The sequence below is a fragment of the Podarcis raffonei genome, chromosome 5, assembly GCF_027172205.1.
Source record: "Podarcis raffonei isolate rPodRaf1 chromosome 5, rPodRaf1.pri, whole genome shotgun sequence".
Lineage (NCBI taxonomy): Eukaryota > Metazoa > Chordata > Lepidosauria > Squamata > Lacertidae > Podarcis > Podarcis raffonei.
The window spans coordinates 81020524-81040627 of record NC_070606.1 but is presented as its reverse complement, the minus strand read 5'-3'; the positions used below and the strand labels follow the sequence as shown (position 1 = coordinate 81040627).

The 20104-nt window shown below is 42.5% G+C and overlaps 2 long non-coding RNA genes and 1 pseudogene across 2 annotated transcripts; all 3 read right to left on the bottom strand.

Annotated features, from left to right (window-relative positions):
* Positions 1–668: 668 nt before the first annotated feature.
* On the bottom strand, positions 669–2307 carry LOC128414704 (uncharacterized). Its single transcript, XR_008330711.1, has 2 exons — positions 1076–2307; positions 669–698 (listed from the first exon to the last, which is right to left on the bottom strand). It is a non-coding gene; the product is annotated as an uncharacterized LOC128414704 (long non-coding RNA).
* A 2650-nt stretch (positions 2308–4957) lies between these two features.
* LOC128414702 (lysosomal amino acid transporter 1 homolog) lies at positions 4958–20104 on the bottom strand (annotated as a pseudogene).
* On the bottom strand, positions 6458–8662 carry LOC128414703 (uncharacterized). The gene is made up of 2 exons (XR_008330710.1): positions 7750–8662; positions 6458–7645 (listed from the first exon to the last, which is right to left on the bottom strand). It is a non-coding gene; the product is annotated as an uncharacterized LOC128414703 (long non-coding RNA).

Sequence of the window (20104 nt, the reverse complement as noted above, 5' to 3'; positions counted from 1 at the left end):
TATTTAAACCATGCTTAAATTTATATTCTTCTAATTATTATGTCCCAGCCTTTTTAGACTCGTCTACCCATGTACTATCTGAAACCAAAGGGTAAGGTAAAGGTAAAGGTAAAAGGTAAAGGACCCCTGGATGGTTAAGTCCAGTCAAAGGTGACTATGGGGTTGCGGTGTTCATCTCACTTTCAGGCCGAGGGAGCCGGTGTTTGTCCACAGACAGCTTTCCGGGTCATGTGGCCAGCAGGACTAAATCGCTTCTGGCGCAACGGAACACCGTGACGGAAGCCAGAGCGCACAGAAACACTGTTTACCTTCCCGCCATAGCAGTACCTATTTATCTACTTGCACTGGCATGCTTTCAAACTGCTAGGTTGGCAGGAGCTGGGACAGAGCAACGGGAGCTCACTCCGACCTTCCGATCGGCAAGCCCAAGAGCTGCAGTGGTTTACACCACAGCACCACCCGCGTCCCTTGAAACCAAAGGGGCTCATGGGTTGCCAGATGCGATTCCCCGCCCCCGGCTGCTCTCCTACTGCACTGTTAGATTGTAAGCTTGGAGGCAAGGATCGTCTTACCACTGATCTTTGTAAGCCACTCAGGATGCTCCCCGCCCCCAACCAAAAGAGCAGGATAAAAAATAAAAAAAACTGCAACTAACAAACAAATAACAATTGTGTCAATATTTTTTTGCTGTTAGGTACCTGAACAGTAGGGACGCGGGTGGCGCTGTGGGTAAAAGCCTCAGCGCCTAGGGCTTGCCGATCGAAAGGTCGGCGGTTCGAATCCCTGCGGTGGGGTGCGCTCCCGTTGTTCGGTCCCAGTGCCTGCCAACCTAGCAGTTCGAAAGCACTCCCGGGTGCAAGTAGATAAATAGGGACCGCTTACTAGCGGGAAGGTAAACGGCGTTTCCGTGTGCGGCTCTGGCTCGCCAGATGCAGCTTGTCACGCTGGCCACGTGACCCGGAAGTGTCTCCGGACAGCGCTGGCCCCCGGCCTCTTGAGTGAGATGGGCGCACAACCCCAGAGTCTGTCAAGACTGGCCCGTACGGGCAGGGGTACCTTTACCTTTACCTTTTACCTGAACAGTGGGGTACAAAAAAATAATAATAGATAAAAACAGCAGCAGCTATCTTTAGTAGTAAACAGTAAAAAACCTGTCCAAGTCAGGGTGGTTGATGGCCCACAACCTGTTGGCGGGTTAGCATCCTTTAATGTTTGATAGGCAGGTCATACAGCTCACCTGTGTTAGTTTTAGGAGCAGAGGCCTAACAGCCTGAACAATATCAACACAGCTGATTCACGTGGACCCAAGTATGCCAAGATCATGGATCTGAAACATAAGGTCCCTATGCATTCTTGGATCATAATATGTGGGGTTCTTAATTTACTGGAACCATGCATGAAGATAGCATCTCTGGAGCAAGAATTTGTGCTCAAAATTATTATTCATGAACAATCTGCATCCCCATGAACGCTCCACGCAGATAGCTACAGTTACCTTTTCTTGTTCTACAGAAACTCAGTGTTACACTAAATGTCAAAAGAATTGGTTGGAAATACTCATGAACCAGAATTCATAGGCATCGCACAACAGTCTTTTTTTTCTTTCTTTCCTAGTAATGAGGTCTCTTGCTTTAGAGTCAGTTTCAGATAATGGAATCTGATCCGTTCTAGGAATTTTGCCTGAAACCAGAGACTTAAAAATATCCCAGTGCCCGGCTGCCAGATTTCATGACAGTTATTATGCTTTTAGAAATCTACAAAAGAAAAATGAAATCCACAGGGAACACAAGTTTACTTTGACATTTGTCAACATTTGGTGGACCAGGAAAATTAACACAAGACCTAGCAATGTGATATGCCAAGTCATTATGATACATCAGATGTAATAGTTACCAATTATCATAGCATCCCAGGTTCACCGTGATACTGCAAGGAGCTGCCACGGGCTGCAGTGTAAATCCTGCATTATAAGGAAATTAAAAGCTAAATTAAAAGATGTCACCCCAAACCCTCGTTATCTGACTACATTGTTCCGCTCCCGCACCTCGTAGGCTCATTCCCAGATAAGCATAGTAATGAAATCCTATTATTAGGGCTTGTCTTTGTCATGCTCTAGTTCAGGGATCTCCCACGATGTTGTTGGGACTCCAGTTACCATCAGTCCCAGGCGGCATGGCCAATGGTGAGGAATGAAGGGAGGGGTATCTGCAGCATGGGATCATACGAAAAACCTGATACCAATAGTTTTTCTAAGATTCCTTCTTTCCACTCTCACCATGTTGCTTATAATGTGATAAAACTATAGTCTCTCTCTCTCTCTCTCTCTCTCTCTCTCTCTCTCACACACACACACACACACACTCTCAAAACTGAGCCTCCACAATCTCTTTAGCTTTTCTTTATAAGGAAAGTACAGTCATATTTTGGAAGTCAAACAGAATCCGTTCCAGAAGTCCGTTCAAATTCCAAAATGTTTGGAAACCAAAGTGCGGCTTCTGATTGGCTGCAGGAAGCTCCTGCAGCCAATCAGAAGCCATGGAAGCCCCGTTGGACGTTCAGGTTCCAAAGAACGTTAGCAAACCGGAACACTCACTTCTGAGTCTGTGGCGTTCTGAGTACCAAGGCGTTTGGGGTCTAAGGTACACCTGTATCCTAAAACCTTCAGCTTCTCCTCTTTGTCCTCTTCTGCATCTCCTTCTGCTCTGTGGAATGTGTCTTGAAATGGGGCAACTAAATCTGGACACTTCACACTACGGAAGTATGGAACTGAGACAATAGGAAGGTACCATCATTCAATATACCCTAAGTCTGAAAGGATTTCTACAATACACTGAATTAGTTGAATTGCCTGAGGCAAATGGTCAGATCACAATCCATGTGGTTCTGTGAATAAATGCCCTAGAAGATCTGGTTCAAAAAGTTAACCCACTGCCTTAATTGTATAGCCCAGATCAACCGAAACCAGGGCTTTTTTTTTTCAGCCGGAACTTGCGGAAACTCAGTACTAGCACCTCTCATTTGGGCACCATTGCCATTGTAAGAGATTAAGGGAGGTTTTCATGGTAAGTTCTGGCACCTCTTTTTCTAGAAAAATAGCAATGACCGAAACAACATCTGTCTCCAAGTTAGACTGTACTGTACTCCCCCACCCCAGAAAATCAGATAGTTTATTTACAGTTCTAGCTAGAAAATCCATATAAACTTTGGTGTCCCCGCCCCCCATACAGTGGAACAATTAAGAAACATTGCACATAGTAAAATATGTATACAGTAAACACATGGACCTGATCCACAGATGCAGCACCCATGGAAAATGCAGCCCACTGGTGCTGTACCTGAAGTACAAGTGGAGAGGGATATATACAATAAATACTCTCTTTTGACTTAAAAACTGGACAGGGAAAGGAATATTCCAAGTTTTAAAATCCCACGAACCATGTAAGATGAAAAGATGTGCTCTGATGTCTTAGACTCACTTGATTGCTACATGGGAATCATGGAATTCACAGGCAATAACTTTTTTGGTTGGCTACAGGAAGAGTTGTTTCCTCTTTTGGCCTGTTTTTTGGGGAGGTTGGGCTGTAGTTATTTTGCATATATGGATCTGAACATCACAATTTTTTAATTTTATGAACTTTTGTTTGTCTGTTTCTTCATGTTCATATTTTTAATCAGGGCTAGGCATCAGATTGTGCCTGTTCTATTGTACTGTGTCCTTAAGGTGGCCCATCTCACACTTTGAGAACCTTAGTATCCCAAATGGTAATGCTGGTGGACAACAAAAGAGCTTTAAATATGCTCTCAATGCAAATCTTAAAAAATGCAGTATAAACACTGACAACTGGGAATCACTGGCCTGCGAGTGCTTCAACTGAAGAACAGCCTTAACCAAAGACATCATGGACTTTGAAGAAGCACGAACTCAGGACAAAAGGGAGAAGTGAGCAAAGAAGGTATGTTTGGCAAATCCTCACTGTGATCAACTCTCACCCGGAAACCTATGTTCCCACTGTGGAAGGATGTGCAGATCCAGAATTGGCCTCCACAGTCACTTACGGACACACTGTTAAGAACACATTCATGGAAGACAATCTTACTCAGCTATGAGTGATTGCCGAAGAAGGAGAAGGAGAAGAGGAAGAGGAAGAGGAAGAGAAAGAGAAAGAGGAAGAGGAAGAGGAAGAGGAAGAGGAAGAGGAAGAGGAAGAGGAAGAAGAAGAAGAAGAAGTACAGTGGTACCTCAGGTTACATACGCTTCAGGTTACAGACTCCACTAACCCAGAAATAGTACCTTGGGTTAAGAACTTTGCTTCAGGAAGAGGCCCCATTAGCAGGAGGCCCCATTAGCTAAAGTGGTGCTTCAGGTTAAGAACAGTTTCAGGTTAAGAATGGACCTCCGGAACGAATTAAGTACGTAACCAGAGGTACCACTGTAATATGTTTTAGACTGAGAATGACTGGTATTCCATCAAGTTCTATACTGTGCTACACAAACATGGGACCAAGAGCAAACCAGAGAAATTGTCATGGGCACACACCACAAACTATTCTATTTGCTGCAACTAAATGCTTCTTTCAGGTCAAATTTCAACAAGGAGCTTTGGGGAACCTGCGGTCTCCAAGGCACATTTGCATGTGCACTTGTGGATGCCACACTGATAACTCTTGAACTACCACTTCTCCCAAAATTCTCAAGAGTCGTAAGCATCTTAAATAATACAGGCTTTGTACTTGCTTTTCCAAGGAACAACTCAAGCATCTCTGTTGCTTTTAACACACTCACTGTTTCTAGTTCCCTAAACAAGAACTGACGGCCTCAACAGCACAATGGACAACCACAATGACTAAAGCCAGGATATCACTAGAATCACACTGTCACATAGAAAAGAAATGCAGCTCTAGACTGCAGGAATGAACCAAGTAGTTAAAAAGTAAATGAAATATTTGCAACTATGGATTTAATATTGGGGGGGAAATAACTTTATTCCTGGGATGGACAATCCCCTTAAGAGTTAGCTCTTCTTGAAGTCCAGTAACCGAAGCTCAAACAATATCCTGGAACTTTAGCTTTGGTTCTCCCCCTCCTTTGTGATATTGTATCTGTCCAAGCCTAAGCACCTGATGGTATGTTGAGTCTTTAATGAGCACCACCCCTTGCTTAAGAAAAGCCTCCCATACTTCAGAATGAAACGCTGCAAAAATATGGAGGTTAGGAATCTTCATTTATGAGCAGTGGTTCAACTTCCAAGGCCACCAAGCTGGGTCTTCTCTCCTTCCGTTTGTGATACAAAATAAACTGTGCAGTTATCTGGGTGTTAAAGTCAGGGAAATTATTAGTCACTTGAGACAGAAAGACAATTTATACAGCGATCGCTTTCGAGTTACGAGCAACAAAAGTGAATGTTGAAATTAAGCAGCCAGAAGGACATTAGAAGCGCTCTGAAAGGCCCATCGAGTCTAACATTCTAACCAGATGCTGAGTGGAAACCCACAAGCAAGACATGAACACAGAAGAACTCTCCTACTTATAAACCCCAGCAATCAACTGGTATTCGGAGGCAAACTGCCTCCGTTACTGGACAAAATATGGCCATGAGAATTGTAGCCACCAATAGCCTTAATTTCCATGAATTTGACTAAAGGTAAAGGTACCCCTGCCCGTACGGGCCAGTTGTGACCGACTCTGGGGTTGCGCGCCCATCTCTTAAGAGGCCGGGGGCCAGCGCTGTCCGGAGACACTTCCGGGTCACGTGGCCAGCGTGACGAAGCTGCTCTGGCAAGCCTGCACCAGCGCAGCACACGGAAACGCCGTTTACCTTCCTGCTATAAAACGGTACCTATTTATCTACTTGCACTTAGAAGTGCTTTCAAACTGCTAGGTGGGCAGGAGCTGGGACCGAAAGACGGGAGCTCATCCCGCCGCAGGGATTTGAACCACTGACCATACGATTGGCAAGTCTAGGTGCTGAGGTTTTACCCACAGCACCACCCGCGTCCCTACTATGAATTTGACTAACCCCCATTTAAAGTCATCCTACTAACAGATGACCACAATTGGATATCATCCATCATTAAGATTCAATTCAGACTTCACACAGGACACAGAACAGAATAATCTGCACAGATATTTGTGGCCAGGGAATTGTGTGCCATTTTGCTTGTGGAGAACTTTGTGGCTAGTGATTTTCAAGTCCTTTTAAGTTCAGTGCCGTAAAACAACGTTAGAAAATGGGCAAGAAACACACCGCCATGGTCACGGAGGTCAGAGGCAGATTTTTGAGAGAGAAATCTCCCAGTGTTATGTTTCCAGCTAAAGCCAAATAGACCTGGACATGGTTTTCACCGTTGGGGGAATAAAATGCTTTTTGTTCAAACTATGGCTAGAAGCCATACATTCCAGAAGGCTGCCAATAGGCAAAAAGACCACAGCAGCAGGCAACACCGTTTTTGTACTACAGTGGGAATTATGGACTGCTTCAAGCCTGTTAACTAGGATTCGTTTCAATTAAAGTACGAATTAAAAGAGAGGGGCCTATGTGACCTCAGTTCTTGCGCATTGTCACGATTTGTCTTGGTTCTCCCAGTGCTGTGCATATTCACAGAACGATGCACTAAGTGTATCACAGGGCACATGCAGCTTTTTCTACACCAATACTGAGTGGCTTCCACCCCCTTTGGCACTTCTATTATTCTCCTGACAGGGCACACTTAAACACAATATTGGCTGATCTGCCATAGCCATGTTATCAAGTCTGCTTTAACTTATCAAAAACGAAAACCTAGCCTCCCACCCACCTTTGGTTAATTAACCTTTTGGTAATTATGCTAGCAGTTTATTGTTATCTAGTGGATAGGAGAAGGGACGAGGGTGGTGCTGTGGTCTAAACCACAGAGCCTAGGGCTTGCTGATCGGAAGGCTGGAGGTTCGAATCCCTGCGATGGGCTGAGCTCCCGTTGCTCAGTCCCTGCTCCTGCCAACCTAGCAGTTTGAAAGCACGTCAAAGTGCAAGTAGATAAATAGGTACTGCTCCAGCGGAAAGGTAAACGGCATTTCCGTGCGCTGTTCTAGTTTCGCCAGAAGCGGTTTAGTCATGCTGGCCACATGACCCGGAAAAACTGTCTGCAGACAAACATCGGCTCCCTTGGCCAGTAAAGCAAGATGAGCGCCGCAACCCCAGAGTCGTTCATGACTGGACTTAACTGTCAGGGGTCCTTTACCTTTTACCTTTAGTGGATAGGAGATGGCTGTAATGCAACATTTAAAGCTCAAGGTGCAGCTCACTCAGGTTAAGTGAAACCCGTTGGATTAAAGTCAATATAACCCACTGAAGTGGAGTAATGTCACTGAACTGTGTTATGGAGTGGATTGTTAGACATACGTATTATTACCCTAGCAAACGAATAAAGTGGGGTGGAATAAAATGTTCTTTTTCTGGGTTTAAAGACTTGACAGTCCAGTCTGGCGCTTTAATCTGAACAAGTATTCTGATAGATAATGCCAGCTGTTTAAAAAATGCGCTTCTTTAACAACATTAAGGCTTATCTGAAACAATTCCTTTCTATATTAGAGTGGGCATGAAGCACATATATGAAATGTGAAGCCAACCACATTTCTACAATTTGGTGAAAAGATTCCTCCCCCCTCCTCTCATTCTGGAGCATTTTGTGTCATTTAGCAGATGGCTTTACAGACTAACCATAAGCTTTTATCTGGGACAGAGTGCAATTTGCCAAACCAAAACCAGAAACAAACAGCACAGGCAAAGCCAATAAGGTGCAGCATTTATTTAATGAACGCTTCCTGATGCAAATTATGCTAGAGACCCGTGATTTAAGGTTGTCATCAATTACTTATTAATCAACTTATAACCACAAAACCTTATGGTAAGTGTGCTACATGCTATATAAAATTGTATGTATTTTACAGCCCAATCCTATGGAATGGGACTTGGTATGTATACAGGGTAGCAGACGTAGGGCTCAATCGTATGCATGTTTACTCAGAACTAAATTTCAACTGTGTTCAGTAGAGTTTATCTCCCAGGAAAGTGTGTACATAAGATTGCAGACTTAAACATTCTTCTTCCTTCTGACAGTTTTTCAAAGCCACACTTTCAAGTATAATCATACAGTATATGGACAGATGGATGTGATATACCTTTTTGAATCCCATATAACAACAAATATAGGCTGAACGCATTCAAAGATGTGTTCTCAACTGAGCAAACTGAACAAATGTGTGTGCTATGATATAACAGCTAACTAAAAAAAAATATTTTTAAAATATCCAGTAGCACCTTAGAGACCATCTAAGTTTGTTCTGGGTATAAGCTTTCATGTGCATGCACACTTCTTCAGATACATGAAAGCTTATACCCAGAACAAACTTAGTTGGTCTCTAAGGTGTTACTGGACTGGACAATTTTTTAATTTTATTTATTTATTTCAACTGCGTCAGACCAACACAGCTACCTACCTGAAGCTAAACTTGGTAAACTTGTGCCAACTGGGCATGGATTTGATGACAGGGTACCCTACTGAATACTGTTTCCTTACTACAGCCCCGAAGGCCTTTTCACCTAAAAGCTATTAATTCATCATATGCCTGCAAGATGCTATTTACCAAGAGGCTGCAGCAATACTAGTCATTTTCATCTGAAAAGGATACAAAAATATCTAAAAACAAAACCCCAAAGCTCCCAATAAGCCAGGGGAGATGATGCCAGAAATAAAGATTTACGAGATCCTGTGTTGTAGGCATCTTTAAGACAATGCTTAGACCATAGGTACAGTTTCCCATCATGGCTAAAGCAAAAAGCAGGTAAGAGGTGCCTTCTGTGGATCTTCTTTGGAACTAAAAAATAAATGTAAAAGCAGTGTTATAGCAAAAGCACACATACTTTTTTCTTTTTTACACGCGTGACCAGAAATAAATTAGGAATCCTGTGATAACCATCTTGGCCTCCACGTGTCTTTCTCATTGGCAACCTTTTAAGAAAAAGAAAGGAACACAGGGACAACTTTCTACTATTGGTTCATCTAGCTCCATGCTGTCTACAGTGACTGGGATCAGCTCTCCAGGATTCCACAAAGGGATTCCCCCCAGCCCTACCAGGAGATGTCAAGAATTGAATCTAGGACCTTGGCATGCAAAACAGGCTTTCTACTACTATATACTTTCCCAAATTTACAGACCACTATGGATTAAACCACAGAGCTTAGGACTTGCAGATAAGAAGGTCAGCGGTTCGAATCCCCACGACAGGGTGAGCTCCCATTGCTCGGTCCCTGCTCCTGCCCACCTAGCAGTTCGAAAGCATGTCAAAGTGCAAGTAGATAAATAGGTACCACTCCAGTGGGAAGGTAAACGGCGTTTCTGTGTGCTGCTCTGGTTCGCCAGAAGCGGCTTAGTCATGCTGGCCACATGACCCGGAAGCTGTACGCCGGCTCCCTCGGCCAATAAAGCGAGATGAGCGCAGCAACCCCAGAGTCAGCCATGACTGGACCTAATGGTCAGGGGTCCCTTTACCTTTATAGATACAGCATCGTAAACCTAATAGGCAACCTATTAAATCTTTGTCACCTTTAGTGGAATTATAGGAATTTATTCAAATTAGCCTCAAATGCCGAACGATCCAGTGCTCCCAATCTCTGCAGCTGACCCCCAACTTGATCAATAAATGTTGCATGTGGCGTGCACTGTCTTTAGGAATAAGTAATAAAATACTTACATTTTTATACAGCTGGGGAATTCTAGATCCCAAATAAAAGAGACACGATATGTAGCCACACACAAATCCTGACATCTCAATCATGCCATGAGACTTCTGAAGATAACAAAACACACACACAGAGAAAAATAATAATTTCAAGATTGACAGAAGTTTAAACACAAAAGGCAGCATTGCCTCCTAACCTATGCACAGCAGTCAATGGAATTAATTAAGAAATCATTTAAATAAATGGGGAAAAGTGGTATTAGACTGAGTCTGCTAGTTAGCATTGGGGTTTTAACTACTTGGAAATTTTATACCACACTACCATCAGTGTAGAGAAATCAGTGTAGGGAACTTGGAAATAGTTATACCACACTACCATCAGTGCAGGGATGTGGGCGGCGCTGTGGGTTAAGCCACAGAGCCTAGGACTTGCCAATCAGAAGGTTGGCGATTCGGATCCCTGCAACAGGGTGAGCTCCCGTTACTCGGTCCCAGCTCCTGCCCCTGTAGTTCGAAAGCACTTCAAAGTGCAAGTAGATAAATAGGTACTGCTCTGGCGGGAAGGTAAACGGCGTTTCCGCGCGCTGCTCTGGTTCGTCAGAAGCGGCTTAGTCATGCTGGCCACATGACCTGGAAGCTGTACACCGGCTCCCTTGGCCAATAAAGCAAGATGAGCGCCACAACCCCAGAGTCGGTCACAACTGGACCTAATGGTCAGGGGTCCCTTTACCTTTACATTACCATCTGTATCAAGAACAGCACAAGCATAGTAATAAAATAGAAACATTAAGAAGTTGTACCTCACTTGTTCCTGAAAAAGTATTCTGGACTTGGTTCCGCAGCAGTAACGGACCAGGTAAAATCAAACCGAGTATGATGCACATCAAGACCCAGATGACACAACAGTTTTTCAAGTTTATGCCACCTTGAAAAGCAAATGAAAATCAGGGCCAACTAAGTACTTCATTCTTGCTGTTAAAGAAATCTAACATTTGTTTGTGATATACAGAGACATATATGTGATACCAATAGTTTCAGGCCAGCATCTGAACTGGTGGCAATAGCGTGGTTTTTTTAAAAAAACCAAACAACCCCCCCCTTCCTTTCAAATGCCAGCCCCTCCCTCAAAACTGCCTTCCAAGCTTGGGGCCCTCTGGAGTGGATCCCATAAAGCACAAAGGCTTGTCTATGAAAAGCAGCTAAGCATTATTAGCAAATTATACAAGTAACTTGTTCTGCTGCACAGGAATGTCTAAGGGTAATTTTATCATGCTAAAAGTAGTAAGCCATGGAACACAGATGAATGCAGGACAGTGCAATCCTATGTCAGTCTGCTCTGAAGTTAGCCTTACTGAGTTCAATGGTATTTTACTCAGTGGGGGGGGGGTTAGGATTGTAGCCTAAACCTGGGCATATTTTCTGGATTGATTTAGCAACCTGTTTACTATCCAATCATTATCCAAGATATCTATTTAAAATAAATGAGTCCCAAGCAGTGTTAGAAACTGACATATGAAAGCTAAATGGCACCTTAAACGTAGGTTATGGGAGCGACAACAGAATGTCCAGGCATGCTTTTTTATAACAAGACTACAAAGCTGAAAATGAATGAACTGCAGCTAAAATATTATGTTCATTTTTCACATGGTTTAGTCCTCATCTGAAGACTGCAAAAAAATAAAGCCATACTTCCCCTGCCTGCCCCTCTAATATTCTTAAGAAGATCTCTTCCCCAGTCTTCTCCAGAGAGTGGCTGGAAGTGGGGAGGCGGAAAAATGTCCCCCTTTCCTTCCACTGTGCAGTTTTAATCTGAAATCTTAGGCGCAGGACTGCACCCAGAGCTCAGAAACTGCTCACGCTAATGAAATTCCCTGTCACAAAACGCACCTAGAACAATGGGAGTTTCAAACGATGGTCCCAAGTTCTTCTTCCCTTGTTTAGTGCCAGGAGGAGAATGTGTGTGACTATCATAATTCAGTAATGCAACTTTTTCTAGAAGTAGATGCATCCTAATTGCAAGAACATTTAGTGTTTAAGCTATCTAGTGCAAGCATGCTATTTAAAAACACACCCAGGGTTAAAGCAGTTTCTAAGTGTTAAGAATTTGTTTTTAAAAGCAGCAGCAAATTACATCCAGCTGCAGTCTCCAATCAACACTCACATTTTGTCGCCTTCTGATTTTTTAGCTTATAATAGGCAAACTGGGATATCATAATAATGTCCATGTTAACGTAAAAGATGGCAGTGATTATCTGAAAAAGATGAAAAGAACGGTGCATACTTTAGTGCAAAACTTCCAAAGTAGGCAAAATAGCATCTTTACTTATATCCCATTTTTATCTTTTATGCAAATCAAGGTAACAGGCAATAAAAAAGAATTCCAAACTTCTGTTGTTTGTGGTCCTTTCCCACCTCTTTGAGGGAAAAAAATAAGGCCAAAGGAAGGCTATGAAATGTGGGGCAAGGATTGACTATGTCACTATGTCCACATTGCTCCTTTCCTTCTGCGTATTCAGAAATCTATGGCAGACTGGGTGCCAACTTCCCAGCCTGTTGCAGCCAACCAGCCCCACTACACCATGTGGCCCAATCTCTTAACGGAGAGAGTGTGAGGTGAAGGGAGAGCAAAAAAGCTGAAGAAGAGCGGAGGTGAGAAAAATGGCAGGAAGCGAGTAACAAGGATAGGAGGCCAGGAGGTTGGAGAGTACTCTGTGGGTTGTAGAGAGAAAGGGAGGGTTGCTACAGAGATGAACTTCAAAGAGATCTGTGTGTGAGAAGTGAGACAAAGACAGAGATAAGAATATAAGAGGAGGCCTGCTGAACCAGGCCAAAGGCCCAGCAAACCCAGCATTTTGTTCTCTCATTGGCAACCGGATGGGAGTGAAGAGAGAAATAGAAGAGGGTACACAATGAGGCATAAAGAGAAGAGGAAGGAAAGGTTAACAAAGGGGTTCAGATATATCTGTGGTGGTGCAGGGAGAGAGGGAAGAGAGCGCGTGCTATGGAGTACAAAGAGAGGGAGCATAAATAGAGCACTGGCTTAAAAGAAACACTGAGTGAAAATTTTTGGGGGGGTCTTTTTCATGGTTAATGACTCCTGTTGAGTTGGTAAAATTAAAAAAAACAGGCAAAATTGGCCTCAGGTCTCTACTAAGCCAGATACAGTCATACCTCAGGTTGAATGTGGTTCAGTTTGAGCGCTTTCGGGTTGCGCTCTGTGGCAACCTGGAAGTAATGGATCATGTTACTTCCAGGTTTCGCCGCTCACGCATGCACAGATGCTCAAAATGACGTCATGTGGGGAAGCAGCAAAACATGACCAGCGCACGCACAGATGCGCCGTTGCGTCTTACGTTCCATTCAGGATGTGAACGGGGCTCCGGAATGGATCCCGTTCGCATCCCGTGGTACCACTGTATTTAAAACTTGGACTACTTACCTGTATTGGAAGTTGATTTGTCAAGTAGCACCCAATAAAACTGGTGAGGTCTCCAGCAATCCAGCATAGCAGAAAGCCCAATGAAAGTGCTTGATCCACTTTTCCATTCCGATAGGCAACATACAGTTGACTGGGGGAGAAAAATAATAATCCAAAGGATGCGCTGCACTTTACACAAATAAAATCTAAAAATAAGTGCAAACTGCAGAAGATGTGAAGTGGGCAGCCCCCAAGGAAGCTCACACCAAACATGTTCAAAACAGTTATAAGTGTTGATCATATTATGTTCTAATACTGCTCTGATTATTTCTGTGCTGCTAATCATTACGAGTTCACTAGCTCAAGAAGTGTGGGGTTGGGAATTTTAATTAATAAATAATACATAAAATGAATAGCACAGTAATAGTTCTTACACTTTGCTAATCAGCCCTAATGAAAAATACACAAACGTATCATACATACTAACAGCACAGAAATAAAGACAAGAAGGAGCTATGAGCAACAGCTTTTATAATGCTTCAGTTGTCATGCTCAGTAATCCTGAAAAAGTGCACATTCACACTTAAAAATGGCTAGGGTCACACAAAGCTTTCATAACAGACTTGAGAGCTTTATTCAAGCCTTTGAATTGCTCATTACCAAAAGTGACCCATTAAAAAAAATCCCATTCTACAAAAAGTGACATTTTAAATAACGACGCCCCTTTTGAGTAAAACCCAAGGGGCTCAAAGGCTTTGCAACACAGATTTTATTCGGCACAAATTTCCAGACAGTTGGTTCAATAAGTTACAGGCTTCCCCAAGATAACAGACTTCAAAATGAATCCCACTTAACTTCAGCCATTTCCTCCCTGCTGGGAGAATTCCATGCTCTGTTCCTGCTATTGCCAACCTACATACTTGAAATGAATGCACAGAGACTAACCAGCAATTGAAAGAGAAGCAATAAGTGGTACAATGGGGGCAATCCAGGAAAAGAATCAATGGGAATTTTGCCATTGATCTCAAATGGGATATGGATTGCTTTGAACAATTTCAACGCTCTGTAGGCTAGAGAGAACATTGGCAGAAAGCAGAAGGAAGAATAGGGGAGCTGCGGTGCTAAATATCTACTCAGAAGTAAGCTCCAGTGATATCAATGGGCAAAACACATTCTTCTTCCCCTCTCTTTCTTGGTATGTGATAATGGCTGTATCCATTTTCACTTGCTGAGCGAAGTGTTTTACAAACCTCCCATTTTCCCTCCCAATAAACCTGTGGTGATGGTCTCTGGTATTCCTGTTGTACAAGTGAGGAATTGAGAGAGCGAATTCATCACTGAATGAAATCTTTTTTGAACCTAGCCTTCCAAACCCAAGACACTCTGCTTTATGCCCAAACTCCCATCAGTCCTGGCCAGCGTGGCGACTGTTCAGGGAGGACAGGAGTTGCAGTCCAAAACACCTGGTGGGCATTTCCTACCCCTGGGTTACATCATGATACCAGGGGGAAAGTTGGTTGCTCTTTCCCAAGAGAAGGCTATCAGAGTAGGTGACTTAAAGCTCTTTTGTGACCTCTTCAGGTTCAACTAGCTAGATTGTTATACTTTGTTACTGCAAGTGATGTATGTACCAGGGAAACAAACTGCAGCACAAACGTTGTATTTAAGTTCCTGCCTGGAACCACAGGTGATGCGGAATTGCATACAGGTGCAGGCTGGTGGAAAGGGGGAAGCAGCACTTCTTCCTCTGCATTCAATGGTTGCCAGAAAGGATGAGAGTTATACTCCAACAGCATCTTGAGGGCACCTGGTTCCAGAATACTATGTTACACACTCCTAGCTCTACTCTTTACCACCACCACATGTGGGTCAGTCTCCTTGCAGTCGGGGTATGGGGAGCAACACAGGTATGGCAGCTTGTCATTTGAACCAAACAACAGAATGGACAGAATACTGCCTCAGCCCAGTATACCTGAAGGAGCGTCTCCACCCCCCATCGTTCAGCCCGGATACTGAGGTCCAGCACCGAGGGCCTTCTAGCGGTTCCCTCACTGCGAGATATGAGGTTAGAGGGAACTAGGCAGAGGGCCTTCTCACTAGTGGTGCCCACCCTGTGGAACACCCTCCCACCAGATGCCAAGGAAATAAACAACTATCTAACTTTTAGAAGACATCTGAAGGCAGCCCTGTTTAGGGAAGTTTTTAATGTTTTATGTTTTATCGCTTTATTATTATTATTATTATTAATTATTATTATTATTATTCTGTTGGGGTCCACCCAGAGTGGCTGGGGAAACCCAGCCAGATGGGTGGGGTATATATAACAAATTATTATTACTATTATTATTAAATAATAATAATAATAATAATAATAATAATAATGTACTCTGCCCTCTCCATTTAAGTGTGTGAAATGCACACGTTTTAATGATGCAGAGATCAAAGGAGAAGGGGGTGACGTGTTTTTATTTGCTCCAAATAGCAAAGATTAGCGTAAGTCACCACAACAGTAGAGTGTAGCAAGCTAATTTGTCAACCATCAAATATTGCTTTAAACAGGAGAAACATGCTGCTCTGGCATATCCTATTTATTCGATGCAGATAGGGACAGAAATGCATCAAAGAATGAACCTTAAAAAAAAAAAAAGAGAGAGAGAGAGAGAGAGAGAGAGAGAGAGAGAGAGAGGCAGCTTCTGAGAAGAGCTCCAGGCAAGATTACTCATGTATGAATCTGAGAAGTACTTAAAGATTTTAAACTCACGGTAGTGCAGCAAACAGAAAGCAGACAATGGAGATCAGGCCTATGACAACACTCCAATACTCCCACGCATTCCCGACACACTCTTCCAGGAGATGCCAAATCCAGGGTGTTCCATTTAGACACAATCTCCTATCCGCGACTGGGGAGATATTAAAAGCATGTGGAGGCTGCTGAAGAGCCATCTATTCAAGTTGAGGGATATTATTTCAGAAGTTGGCTCAGTTCTGAACCCCATGCAAATCCATTTACCAGTTCTGAATATTCTCTCTTCCCCTTCAAAGCTCCCACATCCAGATGGATGATTGGGTACAACAATTTGTTTCCAACCTCACAGGAGGGCCTGCCAAATTCAAAGAAAATAAAATACATCCAGCATTCATACATCAATTTAAAAGACAAATCCAGCTAATTATTCTATTTGGACACATATGAAAGGCAAACTCCAAAGCAAGAAAGAAAATTTAAAATATAGATGTTAACCCACTCAGTATTTGAGTATTCTTATGCCAGTTGAAATGGGCCACTTTTCTATACTGGATCTCAGGGCGCAGTTTCTTAAGTGCCATTACTTTTCTATCATAAGACAGTCGGAGAACTGTAAAAACAGTAATATAGTTGTACCTGCTAAAGTGTCCACTACAGCAAAATTGTAATTTAACATTTCTCCACCTCTGAAAGCATGATACATTCATATATGGGATGTATTACTATAAATAAACAAACAACTGCATTAGAGTAACAGAAGGAAAAACAAGTGTTGAACTGTTTATAATGGTTTTCCTTAATATAATTTGCTACATTGCATATTGCGTAAATTCCATTTTATGTCATTACTTAACACTAATGACATGGGGGTGCGGTGGGAGAAGCTTCATATTTGCCTGGGTACAGCAGTTTACTGATTGTATTTTTCATTTCCTTCCTTGCCCCCAAGACTTTTCATAAGCTAATAACAGAGGGATCAATCCATCTGGAAATTCTCCAGTATAAGCCCTGTTGAAGTAAACAGCAGCTACAATACTCTTGCATGGCTCATAGTCCAGTTGACTTGCCACTGTTACCCTAGTTTTAAACGTTAAATTGGGAGGCAATATTTGATGCAGTCAATATGACTTGGATGGGGTTTGTAAACTTGTTTTGGAATGTTTCAGTTTCTTCTCATTTACAGCCTTCTTGTATATGTCTTCATGCTGTCTAAATAACGCTTTGATTAATTGTTTTTATTATTAAAACAATTAATCCTAAAGCAAAGAAGAAGAAAAAAGAAAAGAAAAACGGTAGAACATTTGTGATGTGAATATGTACTACAGAACAAAAGAAATTAAAACTAAGCACCATATTCTTATATTGTTTGTTAAGTAATACAGAATAACTGGCAGTCACTGATCCCATGCTTGCAACTACAGATATGGATACAAATCCCTTATCTGTGACCCAACCTTTTGCCGGACTAACTGTTAAGTACTGTATAGAGTGGTTCAAGGGCTTTAACGAGTAAAATTTATAGAGTTATCTGCATCCTATGTGACTAATTTGTACTGCAAATTAAAGCTAGGATTTTCATCTAAATCTCCAGAGTTCAAGAATTTATTTAATAAAATATGAAGGTGCTTTGGAAGGTAACAGCAGTATGTCATGTTGCTGGTACCCTCTAAAATTCACAAAATACTATGGAGGAAAAATATTATTACAAAACTTTGAATACATTTGAGTCTTGTCTCTTAAGTGTAATAATTAGCACATATAGAACCATATGAAGGGGTGGGAAAACAAAGGGGGGCTGCTGGTACAAGGTTGATTTGCAGCACAGTGTGTTTAGCAGACGAGAAGGATATAGCATGGGACTGTATCATTCTCTTGAGATTTTACAGCGTTAGCTAAGAATTACACACACCAAGAGGCTAATCTCCATTCCATGTCCTCCATGGGTTGATTGCGAAATCTTGTGCAACAAACCCCCTTTCCCCATAAACCAGACGTTTTGCAATATGGAAAGTGATTGGGGGGGGAGAATGAACTGGAAATTGTGGGACAATGCTTGCTTTGACACAAAGTTATCTGCAAACAAATCAGAATGAATGCTTAATAAATAGGGCATATGGAAAAACTGGAAGTTAGAAACCTTTACTGAGCTGCTACAAATTACCCATTTGATCTACCCTGATCTACCCAAGGCGCCCCAACCCCACTTTTTAATCTAAAGGTACATAAAGTATCATCCCATTTTATGTAAACAAAGATAGCTACATATTTCCTTTCTGCTTGACTTTATTACCTTCGTTCCTTTGAAAGTTTCCACTCTGCCACGCATTAAAGACATTGGCAACAACCTATTAAGGAAAAGAAAAAGCGCTACCAGACTGTATTATTTCCCTGGCTCTTTTCAAATTTGAAATGGAGACAAAGAAAAATCAAACTGTAAAAAAAATCCAAGATAACAACCATAAAACTAAAAGACTAATACACTGGGAAAAAAATCAATGCAATGCATTATTAAAGTAGAACTCACTTCATTACCTCGGGGCTTGCATGTCCCTGGGAGGCCTCTGTGGTAGCTCTAACAACACAACGTGGTACATGTTGGAGTATCAAACTAGCAGTTAATATTGTTGGGAATTAGCATCATGTGACCTGGAAGTGGGGGGGGGGAGAGCACATTCTGGTTTAGTCAGGTGAATACCTTGATTATGGTATTACTCAGTACTTACTGAAAGTATAGCTAAATATCTACAGTCATCTTGGGTAACTTGCTTTTCATGTTTAACCTGACGCATCAGGACGTTAACCAGCACCAGTTATTATAGGAAGCAAGCAGTTCAAAAGGAATTATACAGGTAAGCTGACAATCCTCAGGAGGCTGAAGGTCTGGCCTTTGGCCCCTTGCTGCACAACATCTCCTCTGGTGCATGTTATTCTGTTGTCTTTTGCTAGTTAACATTTATGCAACACCAGCCATTGTCAAGGAGTATGCTTAGTATCAACTAAAAGCTTTCATAGAAAACCTGTCAGCTGGTCAAGACACTTTTTGCCAAATGCTGCACTTCACCTACACAGGGTCAGCTTCAAGGGCTTATCAAGCAGTCTGGAAATTCAAGACTTCTTGCTTTAGCTTCAATGCTGTATCACTTTACCTGGCAGGAAACCACATTTAACAGAAAGGTGCTTCTGAACAAGCTTAGGACTGAACAAGCTGTTAAGAACAATATGCAGCTACACCAAAAACAGGCCAGAACTACCAAAATGCAAGGGGAGATAAACATAGAGAGGATCACTTCTGGTAAAGGGAGCATTCCTGCAGTGACATGGATGGTAAGTAAACACATAGATAGCTCTTAAAACTTTGGTGACACTGAGTGATAAGGATCATCCCACCACTTTTAAACTACTGTATTATTATTTTTTTACTGTGAATATAGTTCCCACCCCGCACCTGAAATAGAACATTGGCAACAGGATTGTTGCTATTATTATTATTATTATTATTATTTACTTATCAAAAGATGCTGGAAAGGGTACATCCAGTTTAAGGGAGGGATGAGTGCATAGACTGGCATTTAGATGTCAATGGTGTTGTGTGGGTGCTGCAATAAATAAATAAGAATGTATGAGTGTACCTATCCCACAATAAACACAAGGCACCCAGAGGTGCTGGGATTAAGAAATTCTTGCTGGGTTTACATTTTTCACCTATTCACTGGCCTACCAGAAAAGAAGTTAACGTCAACCTTTTTGGATGAACAGTGAATTGATTTGGGGGGGGGGGGGGAGATGCGCCTGCTTTCCCTTCTCCAAAGCTCCACGCATTCATTTGATCTTCTGAAGGAGCCCCCGGGAGGTCAGAAAATGGGGCAGCAGGTGTAAAGCCAACCCTCCCTTCTCCAAATATCCCACACGCACACCCCGGTAGGGCTGCGTGTGAACAGGAAAAGGGGTGGCTCTTTACCTTTCGATCTGGTCCCGGGAAGATGCTAAACCCTTAACCCCAGCTGATTTGCGGGCGTTCACACGTTACATTCCACGGGGGCGCAGCCTGTGCGGAGACAAGATGTTAGAAACAAAACATTTGTAAATCAGTCAATCAATCAATCAATCAATCCAGGCCGATGGAAGTTTCTGACAGTTTGCTCTAGACGCAACGGAGATCTCACCACAATGCCGTTTATTCTACACCCAGGAAGAGAACCGGGCTCCAGCCTTTGTGGAGAA